The 20,843-nt window shown below is 40.1% G+C and overlaps 1 protein-coding gene across 7 annotated transcripts in view; it reads right to left on the reverse strand.

Annotated features, from left to right (window-relative positions):
• The window catches only part of ZBTB20 (zinc finger and BTB domain containing 20), a 449,521-nt gene that overhangs the window by 146,486 nt on the left and 282,192 nt on the right, over positions 1–20,843 (reverse strand). For 5 of the 7 annotated variants that reach the window (XM_018074633.2, XM_018074632.2, XM_018074635.2 and 2 more), the window contains one exon: positions 14,972–15,077. The gene's annotated coding sequence lies outside the window, so the exon portion shown is untranslated. Of the gene's footprint in view, positions 1–14,971; positions 15,078–20,335; positions 20,551–20,843 lie in introns of those variants that run through there. The other 2 variants (XM_018074638.2, XM_018074636.2) reach the window with 2 other exon arrangements.

Below are 20,843 nucleotides of genomic sequence, written 5' to 3' on the forward strand. Positions count from 1 at the left end.
TGGAAAAATAAAAAATCATACACTCAACCAAATACCACCAATGTCTTTTGTTTCACCAGAATATATTTCACTTGAAGAAAGTGGTCATGGCTAAAATTCATAAAATATACACTTTAAAAATGTATTTGTTTATATATATATACGTAAATATACACACATTTAAACATGCATATTGTTATTCCACAGATAGACACTTGGTCTTAGTTTTCCTATTCTGAATCGAATATTCTTTCCCTCCTTCCCTGGTGAAATCTGATCATTTGTACTGTACCGGGGCTTCAAGATGCGATAAATGATCCCAGCGCTATGTAAGTTTCATCCAAAACCTGTCTCTTCATAGATTCACTCCACATATTCTTTTTACTTTAAAGACTCATGTGATCATCGCTTTGATCCTTTCTCCCTCAGCTCTATTAGGGGCACCATCTCTTCAGGGCTTGCAGCTTATAAAAAGACCACCATATTTTGATATGCCTTTGATGTTGTCTTCCAAAGTATCTTTGATTTTTAAGTTCTGTTCAACTCTTTCACCATTAACCTTGATTTCACTTAGGAATTAACAGATCTATAGTTTCATTGGAGGGCTAATTTAGAAATTCTGTTTTCCCTGGCACTATTTTTCCTCTCTTAGCTGGAAAGGTAGGTAAAGCAACACAAAGAAACTGACCAGTGTTACAAAAAAAAAAAAAAAGGAACTATATTATATAAGCTAACACCTTTCTTGAGTTTTGAGTTATGCTTACTGAACAGCTCTCTTACTGAATCATTAAGCTGCCAGCAAATGAAGTGGTTCTGCAGGATGATAATGAGCCACATAGACCTTCCACAAGGCCACTGGTGACTGAGAGCTGTTACTAATGGATGACTACTCAGTAGGACTGCGGTTTCAGTCCTGTGCTTGGAGACTGTCTCCCCTGCATAGGACACTTGCATTTCTCCTTCGACACTCAGAAAAGATGCTGAAGCTGGAAAGGCCAAAGAAACTATACAATTTGAAGTAAACTAAACACAGAGCAGCAAAACACATTCTCAAAAGGAGAAACTGGCACTGTCTCTTTAGTAGGTATTTTCAATTTTTAGCTTATGATATTTGAGATTTATTCCCTCTCCTCAGGCACCACTAAGTGCGACTGAAGATTCATTTTTGCTGGTATAAAGAGACAGATGAAGGCTAAAAACAGGTCAGCCATACACATGTGTACACACCCTTCCCTGTCCCTTCCCACCCCCACTCCCTGGATTTATTTATACATCCTAACTACATTCAGGTGACATTCAGACACATTTCAGGTTCTTGAAAAAAAAAATTAGCTCCATTGATGGGAGCTGTATCTCAGAGTGCCTTTCCTTTATTTAAAACTATCATGCTTTTCCTCCACCACACTATTTCCTATTCTTTAGAGGCACAACTTAGAAGACTTTACCCCCTCTCCTCACTTAAATAAAACTGCTTCTGTTAGAAATGAACACGCGTAGTACTTGCAGCAGCTGGCATGGGCATGCCCATCCTTTTCAGTAACTGCATAGGGCTATCACTGCAGCCTGTTGCCCTCGCTAAGGCACCAGTAGCACAGTTTAAGGGTTCCTTCCCAAGAGCATTCCTAATGCTACCACAATAATCATTCCGGGCTAACACTCTAACACCTAACCCTGGGGACACCCGGAGCTTCTGATAAGACACTGCGATGAGAGAATCCAAATGCAGCTCATCAGATATGTGCCCTTTCCAATGATCCTTCCTATCACTCATCGCACTTGCTATCTAAAACATCTTTGGCACAGAAGCGCAGGCTGGGCGCTACATGACCCATTCGCAGCACTTCTCACCCTGCACCGCTCAAAAGCGCACAGTCCAACGTCGCAGTGAGAGAGTCCCACCCAGCGCTCCCTGCGTAGCCCCACGGCCCGGCACAGTTCCTACTGTATCACGCCTTTCCCAGAATCTTAGCCCCGCTGGAAAGCATTCAGCATTGAGAGGACCCATCTTTATGCTGATAACACTAAAATATAAAATAATGCCAACAGCTGGTGCTACAAATGGCTTTTAAAAACGATGTTCATTCACTAAAATTCCTCTTGCTACTTTTGACATGAAACACGCAGTCTCTAATTATTCTGATCAAGACGGTGAAATACAAAAACAAACTTTAATTGTGTTTAACAGATATTTAATCAGGACTCACTGAACTACAGATTAAAGCTGAAATTCATAAACCATAATTACCCAATTGTCGCAAGCTTTTTGGTCCACATTCTGCTTCCGTCTGGGCGTCTGGCACTTTGCCCCGAATTTCTTTTAGTGTCTTCTCAGTTTCATTGCTGTTCATGTTTTCCAGCAGAGATTTAGCACAGATTATAAAATATCTGTTCTTGGCAACTTTATTAGTTGTTTTTTTCTTAAAAAGATTATATCCCACCTATCCCCATTCTGAGGCTGAATGAACAGGCATGTACCATGAGTTATTTCTTGTCATAAGCTGTCCTTTCCACCTGCCAGGGTCCATGGTATTCACCTATTCTACTCAGGTTCTCATTCCCTGACCACGGCCACGCTACGAGAGCATCATCCAGATATTGCTTTGAATATGCCATCCAACATACCTACCATGAATTACTCCTTCCTTTCTCCAAAGACAGAAGTGGGTGCCATATGGTTTCCTGTTTTGGTAGGAGCTTTCTCATGTGCTTGATGGTCTGTATTCATATGTAAGAAGACACAGCGAAAGCAATAAACTTACCATAGGAAGCAGGGAGTGGTAAGGTATGTACTAACCACCAGTTCCTCAGGAATTTAACTGCATGGATTCAGACTGCTTCCCAAGAAAATTACAGATTGTCCTTTAGCACAGAGAGACTGTGCCAGAGAAGCGTGGCTGTTGACAGCAGCTTTCTGGGGACCTCCATACATTGTGTGCAGGTTATGCGGGTACTCTGAAGGCAAGGATTCTTTCCCCAGGAAGCATTCTCAGGACCTTGTAAGGGAAGATTACGTGGCCTTTCAGACACAGGAAAAAACAGCTTATCAAACTGCAGGTGAAAGTGATGAACAACAAAGACATTTCACCTTATCAGAACAGTGAAGGAGGTTCCCATGTTGGCACCAAGCCACACACCCAGCCTGCTCAGTTGTGGGGAAACACATAACTCCTGTTGGTCTTAATGCCTCAGAAATTTAGGGCATGAGAAAAGATGAGGGGAGACATGGAAAAGATGACACTGTGGAAGATGGGATTTCAGCTCTCTGTTGAAGATAGAAAAAAGAGTGAGCTTGATTAAAAACAGGATGGCCTTCCATGCTTTTTCTCTTAAGAGCTGAAGTATTCTTGAAGAACTCTAAGTCTGGGTGAAGATATATGGAACCACATACTGAAGTTCTGTCAGAGGTATTTGTCCTTTGTGGTCATTCATAAAGTTCAAAGAATTTTCTGACAAGAAGTATGAGAGTACAGGCTAAACCTTTACCTATTTCTTTGGACCTGTTCTCAGCTAACATACAAAACATACATGCCTTTTATTTCATCTTTCAGACACTTTTCATCATCAAAAATAGTATTTCATATGTTTATTTCTATCATGGTCATAATGTCCTATCTCCACTTCCCGTTCTTTTAAGAGCCAGGCACTGAATCAGTCACATACCTTCCTCATCAGCTCCTTCAGATCAAGTCTTAAACAAGAAGCAGTGCACCACCTTAGTAGTCACTGCTGCATGTATATCAAACTGCTTTTTTGTTTGTTTGCTTTTGAAACTTCCTCTGAAGCTTTCATGACTTGACGGTCTCTGCAAGAACCTGCATCTCATATTTCACAGCAGTCAGATACCAGCATGTGAACACAGAGATACAGAGAGAAGTATACTATTTCTTCTGTTTCTTTTCATACATAAGAGAGATTTGATTCTTCTTTTGTCAGCCACACAGTCTGAAGTCCAGTCACAGTTAGGTCTTTGCAGCCTGTGCAGAAGTCTGACGAGAACACAGGATGGTTGATGACTTGCCATACAGGGCAGGCCTGATTTTTCACAGAAAAATTGTTTTCCAGTTTGGCACAACTGTTTGTCCAAGGGTTTCAAGCTCCGTATTTAAGCAGTGATAAAGAAATTGCTATCCAGTGTTAGTGTCATTCTTCATTCAGACTGTTCCTCTGAAAATAGCCTACAGCCTTTGAGATGCAAAATGTATCGTTTTAATGTAGTCAAGGTCCCTGCTTGCTACATTGCTAAATCTATTTAGCAGATTCTTCGTGCTATAATCTGTCCCCAGACCTGAGGAAGCTCAGTGATTTTAAGTGTTTTAAGTTAATGATAATGGTTAGTGCTGAGAACAGATGTACCTGGCTGTGGTGTGATCTATTCTATTAGGCTGTTAGGAGCTGTGTATTCATATTGACTTAACATTTTATGTCTATTTTCAAGGTGTGATGGCTGCATGGGGTGTAGTCTAGTTTTTTCCCCCTGACATATGATGTATCATCATATCTGTACTTTTGATACATGGTGACTGCACAGAGAGATAAAGAACATGTGCGTGTTTGTTTTCCTGCCTTCCTAAGACTTTGTATGTCTATTTTTGCTGTCCACTGGCACGATTATGGGAAGCAGTAATGTATACCTGTATTCATACTAGACCATAACCCAGGAAATGGTTGCACAGATTAGATGTGCATGCAGAGGGTTTGATGACTATGCTACGTATCACAGAGGTTTACTTTCCCTGGTGTGAAGGCACTGTGCGTGACTGAATTCCCTATAACTGGCGGCTGCACGGATAACATGCCAAGTAGAAGCTGCTTTACTATTCTTCTCTATCCGTAACACAACAGAATGTAAAACTCTTCAGTCGCATCAAAAAATGGTACTTCACTTCCTTTCAGCACAATGAAGTGAAATTTCTGCTGAGAATTATTTTGCTTGGTCTTGCCATTCACAAACATCTGCTATTGCCACCCTCTGGGGACAATGCACTATTTGGGCTGTGCTATAGAGGAGGTCCTGCATCTTATGGCCTCACCACAGTCTTCCAACGCATAAGCAAACCCCTTCTACTTACATAGACTATACCACTGATGTTCTGCCAGTAGGAGCTACAGAATTAAGCTCTTGCAGAATAAATGCAACTTTAACTTGTCCATGTTATCACAGTGCAACAGGAGACATGTCTCCTGAAAATGAATACAGCCTCCTTGAACAAATCTTATGCATGCAACCTCTTGCTGGTGAGAATTCAAAAAGCAGACACAGGTGAAAAACCATGTGGGGCTCTAGTAGAGACATCATCTCCACACTGACTAAATGAAGGGAAATGTTAAAGGGAAGATCCAACAAGGTTAAAATCCAAAACCATTTAAACAACTAGAATCAAGGACAGGTTGAGAGAGATGCAAGCACAGGACAATACACTACATCTCAACACAGACATTTTAATTACTATCCTTATCCAGAAAGATTAACTGGAAGTGTCACAGTGCAGCTCTGGATCAGCACACCACCAGTTCAAGTTATGAACCATACTTTGAGTAGTTCTTAGGCTACAGGGCAGTGAAGTGATGTGCTGCAATGCTAAAAACAAGAGGTTAAAGATTTAAATTCAGTAGCCTAATTTTCTCTGATAGTTTGGCCAATTTGACTAAAGCAGAGCCCTACTAAATGACAGGCACTGTCAGGTTCACGTCTCTCAATCAAAAAATTACACCAGTACCACAAATTTAATTTTCATTGCAATGTAAAGAGTAGTTTCTCAGATGTTACTGACATACATTCTCTCCAATCCCTAAACCACGTCCTAGGTTCTTTGTCTCTTTGGAAATGGAAATGCATTCTTATGAAAACATTACAGGCTAAATATCTACGATATTGTTTCATGAAGCAGACAATTTTACTATGAAAAGAAATAATATAATCTAATTCTCACCTTTGAAGTTCTGCCTACACATGAATGAATTTCTCTTTTTTTTCTCCTGTTACCCCATTTCATTCCTAAGTCCATCTACCACAGAAGTCAATTTGCTCTACACAGCCCCTCAGAACATGTGCTATAAACATCCTCCCTTTACCTAAATCCTTCTTTCCCCTGACAGGACTTTATACAGATGCATGGGGGAAAAGGGCCTGGTATCTGACATTTAATAAGAATCTCAGAGAGAATACACACAAAGTGCATTAAGATTTTCTCCCTGGTACTCAGAAGGGAGTGAACGCTGTTTGCCCACTGCTGGGGGATTGGTCTGTATCTGAATGTGGGATCTCCGTTTTTGCAGCTGGCACAGCCATTTCTCTCTTTCACTTTACATTCCAGCTAATAAGGCTCATTTTTTGGGCTGGGAAGAAAACATCTTCACTGGAAATCATGATTGTGGAATCAAGTATTCCCCAATAAAAAAGAAAACAATTTAAACAGAGAAAAAACTTAAATGGCAGTAATCTGGGATCTCACACGCTGAAACATGATACTGTACCAGTTATACTTGAGTCATACTTTTAAGGCACGTTTCTCAGCTATGATCTTGAGAAATTTCTATGGCTTTGGTTTTAAATACAAATTGCTGTTGACAGAATTTAAACCGAAGTTCATGATGCAAAATACAATAGGAGAAGCTCTAACAATGGTTCCTTACCTTACATCACTCTAGTCATCCTACTCATCTCCCATTTGTTTTTGATGTATTCACATGGTAACTGTATGTACTAGACAGTGGGTCTTTCAAGAGGCAGCCTGGATTCAGCCAGAGGTGCTTTTTAAACTTCAAGTAACAATGGTTGAGAAGAAGTATCACCTAGAAACTTCAAAATTCATGACCATAACTCCCCAGGCAAAGAGAATAGCAGATTCCAAGATGATATACAGATATTGAGAATACATGTGAAAAAAAGCCTCACGTTTCCAACACAAATCAGCCACCTGGGTCCTTGTGGCACTGATCACTGTTGGGCTGCTCAATCCTCTCTCTGACATATAGATATCACAGGCCACTGTGTAGGACTGGGTGTAAGGCTGGGGAAGGGGCACAGAGCCCATTACCAGCAGTAGCAGTATGACTCAGCGTGAGCACACCACTGCTCTCCTTCACACAGCCACTGGAGCAGTGCTCTTTGTCTGGCCAACCCTGCTCTCCTCCACCCCTGCTGCTGCCTGCACCCTGAGGGACCACCCCAGGCAAGGGGCAGCAGGGGAGCATTTTGGGTAGATCAGCAGCTAAAGGGACATGTTGGGGGAGTGGGAGAGGAGCAGGCAAGGAGTTGAGGGGGCTGCTGAATAACAAGAGGCCTCAAGGCAAAATCAAAAGACACACAGAAGCACACTGCTAAACCTCCTAGCACAGAGCCCCTACAAGGCAGCAGTTTCACCAGCTCAGATGAGCAAAGGACTGAGTTTCTTCTCCCCACAAGGACCATAGCCCACAGAGGAGGAGTGAGGAGCATGAGACAGTCTGTTGTTTTCTACCCCTAAGTCTCTAATGTGAGAGGGCAAATATTTCTCACTTTCTTTAAAAGCCATTAGACATGAGCTCTGACTAGCAGGCAGTGAGGCCAGAACTCCTTGCACACTGACAGGGGCAAGTGGCAAAGCTGGCATTGCAGCCAGCTGAATCAGGACCTGAGCACAAAGGACAGATGTGCATTGTGTGGCATGTAAGGTGTGCCACAGCTTCCAAGATACCTGAACATCTGCCTTTTTCAGCTTTGGAAAGTAGTCCTTCCAACTGGGATCTCACATGCTGAAACATGATACTGTACCAGCTATACTTGAGTCACATTTTTAAGGCACGTTAACCACACTGATGGCAACTTGTGGCCCAGAACTAAACTGAACAGGACTAACTTCATGAAAGGGAGGGAAGGGTGCAGGGGCCTAGAGAAGATGGTGATATACCCACAGTGTAGGACAAGGAGGATGATGCTGTTCTGTTAAGCAAACAGTAATTGTTTATTTAACCATAAAGGAAATGTGAAGATGACAAAAACATTTTCTGACATGATGGAGAAAGGAAAGCATTCATTAATTTCTAGTAACGGTCTTTATTCCTGTAATGGCATTTATACACTGACCAGAGTTATCATTTGTAATCTGCTTGTCAACTCAACACTCTTAAGAAACTTTTCATAAGGGAGGGGAAAAATCACTAATTATTAAAAACAACCCTAAGCTGTACTTTCAGGTTTTGGTTTGAATCCAGTACCCACAACAGAAACCTTTCAACAGAAGGCAGCAAGGACTTCTCAGGGAAAAGCTACAGGATCAGGACACACATTTCCAGTAAAAGCTGGCCTTTCTTCCCCCTCCTCCCAATCTCCTTATTCCCAAAAGATACCAAGAAAACACAAGATTGTTGGGATTTCTATAAGAAGATTTGGCAGGTTTTTCATATTTGTTTAGACTGTAAGATATAATTTGAATTTGGGTCTTGCCTCTTTCTCTCAGATAAAGAATGAGTTATTTGTTCTCTGAATAAGTATTTGTTATTAGTGGATCAGACATGGATAAGGTATATTATTACAACCATGTTTGTTAGGTATGATTTACATTGTTTGCTGCATATCATCTTAGGCTGTCTTTAATTTTGTTATACTTTAGGGGGTTTTTGTTTGGGTTTATGCATTTAGTCACAGTTGGTTGTGTTTTGAACTTTGAAAAAAATTAATACAAAGGAAATTAAAAAAAGAAAAAGAAAATATTTTCAAAATGATGTGGAAATCAAATCTATCCCTGAGTAATTTGATTTGTAGGAAATGGAGAGCAAAGCATTACAAAGCATTATAAACAGAATGCCTTGAAGTGCATCATAATTACTTACATGTGCAAATACATTGTCTAGGTTTAGGAATTCAGTTAATAATAGTCATAATAATTCTATGCCCTCACACAGGGTCTTTCATGCAAGCCTCTCCAGGTTTGTGTAAGCAATTATTAACTAATGCTTGGGTACCCGGGAGTACTCTGCTGCTATAAGGATGGAGGAAGGGGAAGAAGGGGTAGAAGGTCTCCAGGGTCAGGGACAAATTATGATTTGCTCTCCTGGTAAGAGAGAGCTGCAGATGATAGTCTTCTAACAACAGGTAGATCAGAGATGCAGAAGTTTGTAGCTTATCTGACATTTCTACAACTTACTGGCTCTGTAAGAAGAATTGCAACAAATGTGCATCTTAGATCTTCTATTCCACAAAGTTTAGAGGCTGAAAATTGACATATATCAGATCCATGGCTGATCTTTGGTGGAACACTGGTATATGCAAAAATATACCAATATTTTGTATCAAAGCACAAAGATTAACACATTTGCTTTGTTTGGAACTCTTTACCAGTGTGAATGGCTTTCATCCGAAACTCCACAAATGGTTTTCAGACCACGGGTACCCTTTAAAGTTCAGTGGTAACAGCAAATCCCATGCTTGTAGATTATTTTCACATCAACCTCTTAAGTTTTAAGAGACCTGAAACTCTCAACAAAAATCTGAGCATGCCATATTACCCAAAAGCTTTTCCACACTTCCAGGCCATGAAGAAATGTAGGACTTTATCTTCTTCTACTGTTTAATTCCATGACACTTTCTAAGTGTACATCTACATTTCTTTCTCTTGCAACCCATGACAGGAACCCGCGGTTTCTGCAGCCCAGGCCCTTTCCTCCTTGTCAGCCATCCTTATTTTACCAGAATATATGTTTGCATGCTTCACTAGGTGACCAAAACCCAAGACTGCCAAATTATTTCTGCTGTTTCATTTAGCCATGCAACAATTCTAATGCTTTAAACTACTACCTGCTGAAATGGCAATAAGTGCTGTGCTACAGTTACTGACCCACGCAGACACAAGGATTTGACACCAACACATCCCAATTTCTTTTAGCCTACATTTCTGTACTCCGTGTAGCTGTGACAAGAAAGTGTTTCTCCATACATTTCCATTACCTGTTATGCTGTACACTAATAAAAACACTGGATATTATTTATTTGTCTGGCTGACTGACAAAGCCAGGCATCAAAGCATCATTCGGTGTCACATACTTCAACGCTCTAATCTTTCAGAACTTGTAAAGCAATCTCTTACGGCGCTTTGTGGGCTGTGAGATCACCCTGACAAACTGTGATAATGTTGGCAATCTCCAAATGGGTGTTCATTTGCAATCTTACTACAGAGGAATTGCTATGTTTCCAAATTTGAGGGTTTGACATAATCTGTCTTCACAAAGCTATCAGGGTCTGTCATAAGGCTGTCTGTGACCCAGGGATTTTATGGGGTCAATATCTATCCCCAGTGCAACTTCATTGCAAGCAGTGGAATTACCTAGAGTATGACTTTATCTATTTGCTTTCTTTCTCTTTATTTAAAATACACCTTGTGCTAGTTTTTTTCGAAGTGCAAACAGCACCTACTAATAACATCTGAGCCAGGTAGGTGAGATTACTCCTCCAAATCGTGGCCAATTTCTTACAGTTCATGCCAAACCCTCTGCTCCCCTCACCACACTTAGCAGCTGAGAAACAATGCAAATGTCAGGTCAAGCTACAAAGCTATTGCCATCATCTCTTCCCTTCCGTATGCTCTCAGTACTGGCAGTCTCTGGGCTGCAGTCCACAGGATATCCACAATTATGGCCCAGATTGAGGGAAGGGTAGAAAAATGATGGTACTCTGCCAATTATGTCAGAACCTAAACTTGATCCATTTTAAAACTGAAGCTGGTGACTGTGGGATAGCACCATGTTCTCTATAATCTGTCTAAAGAAAGGAAAATAACTTATGATCTCAGAAAAAAAAAAAAAGAAAAAAGAAAAAGAAAAAAAAAAGGCAGTGTTAGTGCAGACCTAAAATAAATAACTATTTTATATTTGCCTCTGAACCTTATCTTTAACTAAAGAAATATCCAGTCTGAATGCAGAAGGAAGATTTTTAAAATGCCGTAGGACTGTTAAGCACCCCAAGAAAAAGTGATACAGAGAGAGTGTAAGGCTTGTTGTATTCACGAGGGCCACAAAACTGCTAGTGAAGTAATTTAGTTTCGAAATTACTTAGGATTCCTTTAGAAAAGCTGGGAACACAGGATAGAAATAGAAAACTAAAAAAAGTGCATCCAGTGTTTCAAAATAAGTTCCCTCCACAACACCCTTTCCCTGCTGTCATCTCCTGAGGCAAACTTCCCAGCTCAGCAGTGCCTCACACTTACTAGAAGATCCTCCCCAAATCCTGCTCAGGGTGTGAGTGAGCTGCTGGGACCTGGCTGCTGGGACCTGGCCACAGAAGTCCGTGCCAGGGCACAGGCACTCCATGTCAGTGCTGCCCTGGAGCACAAGATGAACTTTAAACACTGGCTTGGATATTCTGCTGAGCTAATGTTGGGATGTTTTGTTATGTTTAGCACGTTCTTACAGAAGAAGTTCTCTTCCTTGGATTATTCCATCTAATCAAAAATTGTTAAAGATGCACCGTACTTTGTTTTATCCCCATTTAAGCTATTTTCTGCATTTCATTCTCTATGGAAAAGGAAAGACAGTGCCACTATCCAACTTTACAAATAAGAACCTAGCTGCAATGCTAATGGAAAATTTTGGGACCCAAATAAATTCCAAATTTGTATTTTGGCATGAATTTACATCAGACTTGCTCCTCCTCTCGAAACGCCCACAGCTTTTACCAGGAACAGCAATTATCCCTTGTATCTCCTCAATCCTTCAGAAAAGAATGCACAGTCTTGGAAGCCCAAGGTAAATGTTTTCATGTGTCTGTTATCTCAGTGAAGTCAGTAGGTTGTATGGATATTAAAAAAAGGTTGCATGAAAAGACAGCACAAAGACCCCTGGGCTTCAAAAGGTTAAACAGCTTCACAAATACAAACACTGCAGTTGGGACAGTCCTGAACAGAACAGTGAAAGTGGTATGTGCTTTTCCTTCCTAAAACTCCTTTCTTGAGGGCAAATGTTTTTATCTCACAGTAAGCTGAAAATTATGAGTTAACTTGTATACTAGTTATTATTTGACTCTTTTCTACATAAATCTATTTTTAAAGACAAAAAAGTTAAAGGAAAAAGCCCTACCTTTCAGGTCATGCTACTTCAGAAGGTTTTTGCTAGTCACAGACGAATTATAGTATTATTTCTCCTTCCAAATGTCCGTTTTTTTAGTATATTCAATACTGACAATAAGATACTACACATCTAAAATTTTGTGAAAAATAAAGAAAAAAGACCATCATTGGTAGATCACTATTTATAGATGGAAAGAATACAGAAACATATTAAATTTACCTTAAACAAGGGGGTTTATACCATGACAGCAACTTTTAATGTAATTCATTTGTCTTATAAATTACATCCCTGGGGATATCCCTGAAAATTAATTAGGTCAGAGAGGGAAGGAAAACAAATCGAAAACTTCTCAAGACTCCAGGAAACAATACATTTTAAACACAGCAGTGTCAACAATCTCACTATAAAGTTCTTCCCTCCTCTTCCCCTATTCTTCCTTCCAGAGACCAAGATAATCAGATCGAGAATCATCTTGTCCCATCAAGGTCAAGGAAACCATATGCGTTCAAGTACAGAACATTTCTGAAATTGAAGCTTTTGCAAGCAGCTTTCCAAACTACAAACTCCCTGGAAAAATTCTGAAATATAATTTAGTAAAGACAGTCATTGTGACAATGTGGCTTTTAAAGCACAAAGCTCCAGTCACGAAATGTGGACATGATATATTCATCACACAAAACAGAAAAGCAAAGGAGAGGAAGGCAAAAGAAAACAATAAGAATTTTAGATGAGTTTTAGTACTGGCCAAATTCATCCTCAAATCAAAACTCTGAAGGTTTGCCTTTTCATTAGCCTCTCTAGAGTTCAGGCAAAAAAGAACTTGCCCATGTAGTTTTCCTGTAGCACCCTGTCTTCACTCCGTGCAAGAAACAAGACTTAGCTTTTTTCACTCTTTTCTACACAGTTCACCAAATTGGAAGTGTTGACACACATATACAAAATCAAAGACATTTTCTGATCCCACTTGCAACATAAATCAAATTTTGTACTTCCTGATGCCTGTGCCACCTTCCAGTACTAAGTGAAGAATAGGAAGACAACAAAATGCAGAGGAGTAACTGAGTTGATGGTGCCTAAACATTGAAACTTTAAGAGACTGCACTAACAGATAACCTCACAGTACAGACCTCACCTGGATCATGTGAGGGCATGAGATCACATTTCTGCCAGCCCTTATATGTGTTAACATTAGCAGCAGGGAACAAAAGGTATCAGATAAGGCATGGAGCTTGCCGGTAAAAGTCAACACATCAAAATATATTTAAAAAACTGCATCAGAGAATTTATAATGGATCCGTGCTTTGCATTTTGAGGTGACAGAGTTCTCGATCTGGTAGAAAGTTCCCAAAGCTCAATTTACTACATTGTCAAAATATAGCCTGAGGGGACAATCTGACTTACAGCATCTTCATGACTGGTGATGAAAGAACCTCGCTTGGCTTTTAGATCCCAAGTTTGGCTCAAGATAGTGCAGTAGAGAACAGAACATCCTCTGTTTTACTCTGGGTGTTCACAGTGTTCCTCTTCAGCACAGAATTAGGTTTTACTGTATAGAATTCTCACACACAGCTTGCGGATGGGTTAGAATTCACACCTTCGGATTTTGGGGATATACTTCACACCCTGCATTGTTACTGCTACTAAAGATACAGATTACAGTGTCCTCATGTCATTGTAGCATCTGTAATGGAAATCTTAAGAAAATTCAGGGAAAAACTGTGTTTTACAAGGTCACAGTATGTCTTATTCAGCCTTGGAAAGGCTTCAGAGCACAGTAACCACATTAATTGGACATTATATGGACAGCCAAGTATACTCAGTTACTGTGCAGCTTTTACTGTTCTTTGTCATGTTGCTTCAAAACACATTTCATGTTTTAACCAGTCATATATACATATGAAAGCATTTCACAACACTGGACAATGCTACAGATCCACAGGAAATAATTGTTTCACAAACATGAAGCAATCGGCATGAATATAAATAGTGTGGCCCAAATCTGTTCTAAATTATGTGTCTACAAACCCATGGAAGTCAACTAGTACCGCTAACGGAATACAACAGATAAGAGTACATAAAAATATAAAATATGGCTCAACTATTCATGGTCCAAAGCCTGCCAGCCTGCCATCACTTACATTTTCCTACTTTCCCAGCATGGCTTTACAGGAAATAATAAAAAATAGAGTATCTGGGATTTCTAGTTCTTTCATGCACTGGAGGACACAAGTCCAGGAACATATGGGCTTAAATGTGTCAGCATCCTACATCACTCTTATTTCAAGAATGTTATTAATTTTTGTGGGTGGAGTCCAAAATTTTAATGCCATATCAACACACAGTGGCTGTTTTTGTAATGCATATGTCACAGGGAGCATATGTGTAGCAGTTCAAGGATAACATTTTAACTTGATTTCAATTGACTTTCTGAATTGTAATACTCTCAAAAGATGAAGTATTGATGCTACTAGCAGGCTATTTAACAACTTCTGTCTTCACAGTTTCATCCAGTCACCTCAATTCTGACCTCCAGGATATCATGCTATTGCAAAATTGGACTCTCCACACAAAGCTGTTTCAACAAATCTCATTTTGCTCTATAATGCACAGTGTGTGACTTCAGGATTGGTATCTTCAATGCTGAACCAAATTATATCAGTGATGTATGCTACTCTAGGCAAAAAGCAAGGCTAATATCAGAAGATTCTTTTCCGTGCTAACTTTACCTAAATTTCAGTCCAAATCCTCTCAAATGAATTAGCCTCTTTACCAAACTTGCAGGTACGGACAGATACTGTGGGAATCAGCCATGTAACTGTTCCAACTGGATACAGTGAGAACAGTATTGCCAAGGGCTTTTCGTCTGTGACTCAACAGGTGGTTTGGCACTGAGATTTCTACCTGTTTGTGGTTTTCAGCTCTGGTTTCAAGACAGAAAATGAGATTATTATACCTTTCAATGCTGCATCTCAAGCAGGATGTACGGAGAGCAAGGTTTCATTCCAACCGAGTCTCTCTCTCTCTTGCAAAGTTGAGGAAAACTGCCAACCGCTGCTGCTCTTCACATCAACATGCAATGGAGATGTCAGGAAAGGGAAAAGTAAAGGGAGAGAAGAAAAGGAAAATAAAATTGTAAGTTTTACATAAATAATAAACTGTACCTAGTGACTACGTCTGAGAAAAACAAAATACAAAATACTGGCTTTAGTATAAGGAAATAAATAAACAAAACCTTGGAACAGCTTAATCTAAGAGGTTGGTTGTGGGTTTGGTTTTTTTTTGTTTGTTTGTTTATTTGATACAGAGAATAATTTTTACATTTCTTTTCAAGAGATAGAATACTTTGAAAACATATGATAAACTTAAAGGGCAACATTAAAGAAACAAACCTAGCATAGCATCAAAATTAACTACTCCATTACTCAGACAGCAGCCTAAGCCCCTCCAACAAACACCCTGCAAAGCAGTAGAAGCACTCCCAACATATGTTCTTGCCTGCAAATAGCCCAGGGTGCAAGAGGTGGGTTTCATTTTTTGGTTTTTACAGTCTTCTGCATAGGCCTAACTCTGCCTTTGTTGAAGGTAGTGTTAACACACACTGCATACAGAAGGAACTGAATGTGGGTAACTGCATACTTCAAAAAATCACACCCAATATGTTCAACTGATGCCACTGTTCCCTGAGGACAAGTGTAGGCTATGGAATACTACAAATAATAGAGAACAGTAGTCTAAAGCGTGCTTTTCAGAACCAAGAAAGCACACTTTGATACTTTCCACAGATAACTGGCAATGTGCATCTTCAAAATAGTAGTCAAGAGTAGGTAGAGACTGTCTAGAGATGCTTACTGTGACATAATTCTCAATGCCTTTTCATAAAATAAGAGTTCTTCAAAGCAACTCTCAGTAACTACTAAGAGAACAGTCAGTGAATCTATGCTTTTCAGATTAAAGCAAGAAAACGAAAGTCAGTGTTCTCCACAGATGTAGACGTAATGAGAACGACTTCAATACATCTGCTAGTAATCAAAATGGCTCCACAGTCACCAGTGTGCAGAAAAGTGGAATCCCAGTGATCAGCAAGAACTTTGTTTTTCCCCAATAACTGTAAAACCATATCAGAAAATTGTGTATACTAATTTGCCTACAGAAGATGAGTCACATGATTAAATCGTATTCAATTATCTATACTAAGAAAGACTGAGCTGAAGAAAAAATGGACCTATCTTATCATGCACATACAATCACTTGAGGGAAAGGGGCCCCAAAATGTTCTATTCCTGAGTTGGAAGAAAAAATCCCCAGCCAAGTGGGTCTTTTTTCCCCATGAGAAAATGTTTCCACAAAAATACAACTCTCAGATAATCAAAATAGAAAATTTCCATCAAGTACCCAGAAAAAGGAGGGGGGGAAAAGAAAAAAGAGCATAGAATCCTCCAGAACCAGCATTTGGGAAATATTTATTTTGACTTTTCTTGGGTAAAACTTTTATTCCCAAAGAAAATTTTCATTTCAAGAAAAAGGATTTTCACTGAAAAATCATTTCAGTGGAAAACACCTGGCCACTGTTACAAAGGATAGGACCACTGGCCTCAGCCAGGGGAAGGCAAATACCAGCCAAGGCCAGTGGACTGGGTCTGCCACAGTCCTCTTGGAAAATCATGGGCACAGCGCATCCATTCTCCGCGATGTTAATTCTCCTCCAGCTTTTCTGCCTATGTAGACTCTCCATGCCTTGGGGTAGGAATCCTCTCTCACTGTATATTGCATACAACCTACTGTAACGTGTGTTTAATGATTTTCAGCATGCAGTAACAACAGTGTTTGTCCCTCCTGCAGCAGCTAATTTCCAATATCAAGATGAGGAGAAAAATATGACCTATGGCTGCAACACACTGCTAATCAAACACTATTGTACAGCATGGTGCTGTGGGGGGGGAATGCCTTTTCATTGTACGACTAATCAGAGTTTATACACACAAAACCAGACAACTAGATAGTCCAGTCTTGTGATCTATGTTCCAAGCTGCCAGAAATAAGGCAGGAAAGAGGGGGGGGGGGGGGGTGGTGGTGGGGAGCATCTCCTGCGTTCATAATGAAAGAAGAGAGATGACTGGACTAAGAGCTGATGAGGTTACAAGGCAACAGCAGTGCCATGAGTTGTTTGGGCTTAAAGCCAGATGTCTTGTATTTCCTTTGATTGTTTCTAAATAATTAATGGTATTAATTTAATCATGTGACCCACCCACCCCCCTTTTAGTATTTGGCTCTGTGTACTAACACTAAATATAAAGGAGAAAAACAGTACTGTCTATAGCATACTGAATATTGATGCCGTGTGTTTGGACTGCAACAACAGCTGATACTCACATCCATGAGACTACATATTCTACAGCACTCACACAGTGTTTGCATGGAGTAGATGAAGTATTATCCTTTATACTCCATCCATAAACCAACTCAACTATGACATATGGACACTGCATGTTTGAAGTAGTAAAATAGAGGGTACATCGCTCTCTCTCCGCCCACACTAAGATGAACCTGCCACTACTATTTCACGTAACATTTTCTGGCAAGCTCCCAGTTTTCAGTCATGCTGGTTTGCTTGAAAGAAACACTCAGAGGAGACTCTGCTCGTCTTGCTGTTCGAACAAACAAAATAATCACGCATCTTGAGTTAATGGTCCAAAGCTTAATGAAGATCATAGAAAAGAGGCTGCCCATGATGAGAGCATTCCCTTCTGACTTAGCCACATAAGTCACTGCTGTTGGCAGAAGGAAATGGATTATGAGGATAATAATTAACCCTGAGCTCTGGTCTAGACAAACCTTTGCTTGGTACAGTAGCAGTAAGTGCACAAAGAAAACAGCAACAACCAGAAGTAAAAATTTCCCCAGGGCACTGGCAGCAACAGCAGGAGGACCCCTGTTTCTTGATGGGGCTGCAAGTGTCACAGGTATCAAATAATCCCATGGGAATATTAGGGTTGAGTACTAGGACTGCTGAAATCTAACAGCAGAATTCCTGAACAAATAAAGACTAATGAAGGCACCTCCCTACATGCATGATTCTATTATATGCACTCAGTAAAAATGTTTGCCCATCCTCCTACATATCACAGCATACTCTCAGCTCCCCTAGTCAAGTCTCCAGTTCCACCCATCTTATCTACTTTGTTTTCTATCACATTTTCACTTATCTTCAATCCCATGGTACTTACCAAAGAATAAGAATCATAGAAGGGTTGGAAGGTACTTTTAAAGGTCACCCAGCCCAACCTTCCTGCAATGAGCAGGGACATCTTCAACAAGATCAGCTTTCTCAGAGCCCCACCCAACCTGATCTTGTTTCCAGGGATGGGGCATCTACCACCTCTCTGGGCAACCTGTTCAAGTGCCTTACTCACCATCAGATAGTATTAAATGGGGTAGCTGTGAGACAATGGAGAAAGAAATCTGACAGCTTGGAGAAGACCCTCACTTTGTCCAGCAATGCCCCAGACTTCTGGAGGTAAGGACAAAGTGATAGGAGGCCCTCACAGATGTCAAAAGAAATTTCTGGAAGTGTGCACAAACCCAACCTCATCAAAGAGAGTCAGAGAGGGCTTGGTCAAGTCTTATTTCTTATATGTTCCCTATTTGGTTTTCATTCTGCAGCTAGACTATTAGTTTAAGAATGGCAGTGGTGTTTTTCTACAGTTACAATGCTTCAGTCAAGGGAAGTGAACACTGAAGAATTCTCCACTAGAAAGCCTGGTCCTAGTCTTCAAGGACTTGGCAGTCAAGGCCTAGCAATCCTATAGGCATCTTCCACCAACCAACTAGAGGTTCATAGGAAGAAGTCTGTTTCATTACATAAAGATTGTATGAGATGTACACCAAAGCCCTTCAACTGGGACTGGGGCAGTGCCAAAACAAGCACTGGCTCTGCACACTACAGAGAACATCAACTGAAGGAAGAGTCACAATTGCCAAATCACAGGCTGAGGCACTGCAGAGAGAGTGGTAGAGTGCCCTGCGTAACAGAGCTCAGGCTATGGGGCTCTTCTGCAACAATGGAGCAGAACGAATACCACACTGATCGTGCTGGGAGGAAAACATCTCACCCTGTCCTATCAGTGCATCTCTAACACGGTTATAAGGTTGAGTAACATCATGTGTTTATTGCTCATGGATACACGTAAATGGAGAAAACATTTAATCATATCAGTTATAACAAGAAGAAGAAGAGTAACATACAGCCAAACTTAAGAGTGACTCCTTCAGTTCCTACCAGCTACCTGCGTTAGAGAGGCAATACGTAAACAAGCAAAAAGCACATCAGGACAACCCTGATACCAGAGTTCCCCCCTTGGGGAAAATGGGCTCTGTGGTTTTGAACTGGAACAAGAGGAAACTGCTTCTAGACAGGAATGATCACAAAGAAATGACTAAACTCTTTGCAAGGTAGAAACACTAGAAACAGACAAAAATATAGCAGAACAGTCACAGCACTTTATGAACAACCCCTGTACTTAACTGCTTGGTTTTTAGGATTCTGGGAGGTCATGGTAGAGTGAAAAGACAGTATTTTTCCTGTGGTGACAAGGATCTTTCAAAGTATCCACATGTCTGACTCTGCTGAGAATGTATCTTTTATTCCTTCTTTTGCATTATTTCCCTCTAATGACAGCTTTGCAGTGAACCACCTTTGTGAGTTGCTCAAATAAATGTAAATTTTATCTTGTAAGCAATACCCTCCAAAATACAACTATCAACTTATAATAAAAATCTGAAAAGCTAAAAGGCAGTGGGTCTTCCCCAGTGCCCTCATCTCCCCAGTGCACTGGACTGCTTGCTATTATTATATATGGAGTTCTAGGCAGGGTACTTGTTATTATAAATATGTACTGTATTGAAATATATAGCCCAAGTCCCCAGGGCCCAACATTTTAATTAGAATTACAGTCATGCAAATAACTGATTTATTTGGCTAGCTGACCAAACTGAGAACATGGAAAGGAAAAAAGCCCCGAACAAAAATCACCTATGTGTTTAACAAAATGGACTAGTTTTCTTGTTTGTGTTTGATACATTTCCATTAAAATTGACTTAGTTTCAAAACAAAGCCAGAAACCTTGCTTAGAAATATCAAAACAAAACCTTTTGGCTTTCCAAAACTTTTAATTTTTTTCTCAGTTTATTTTTTTTATATAATTCTGGCTAACCCATATCTGAGGCAAGCAGCTTTCAGCAAATAAAATATTTAACTTAACAATTTTACCCAGATTTAAATCTAAGGGCTGAACTGTGAGTTGACTGGATCCTGACTTACTGAAAGAAGAGCAGGGAGGCAGGGGATCTGTATTCTCTTCTTGGTTCAGCCCCTGTCTTTGTGTCCAAGGTGAGTTATTATTTAATTTCTTTATGGTTGTCTCTCTGTCCACACTTTGTCTCTGCAGTCTCTGAGCTCGCTGGGGTGAGATGCACCTCCTACAGCATGTCTGTACATTGCCTAAAACAACAGATTGCTCATCTCAACTGGGGCCTATATGATTTACTATAATATAAATAACTCCTCAACTGCAGTCAAATCTCTTTTTAATGCCAATAGTTTCACTTGCATATATTTAGCAGCCCATCATGGGAACATCATCTTTCTTTTTAATTAATTACTTCTTAATAAACGTAAAATATGAACGGACAGCAAGTCTGGATTTTTCTTCCTTCATCAATTTCAGCCCTCAAAGAAAGCATCTCGTTTACAGCTACCAGGAACCAACAGGGACATGTACTGAATGAAACCTGAAACCCGAGATCCCCTCAGTACTTTTGTACCCCCA

This window comes from Manacus vitellinus, unplaced genomic scaffold, assembly GCF_001715985.3.
Source record: "Manacus vitellinus isolate BGI_N305 unplaced genomic scaffold, ASM171598v3 scaffold_28_pilon, whole genome shotgun sequence".
NCBI lineage: Eukaryota > Metazoa > Chordata > Aves > Passeriformes > Pipridae > Manacus > Manacus vitellinus.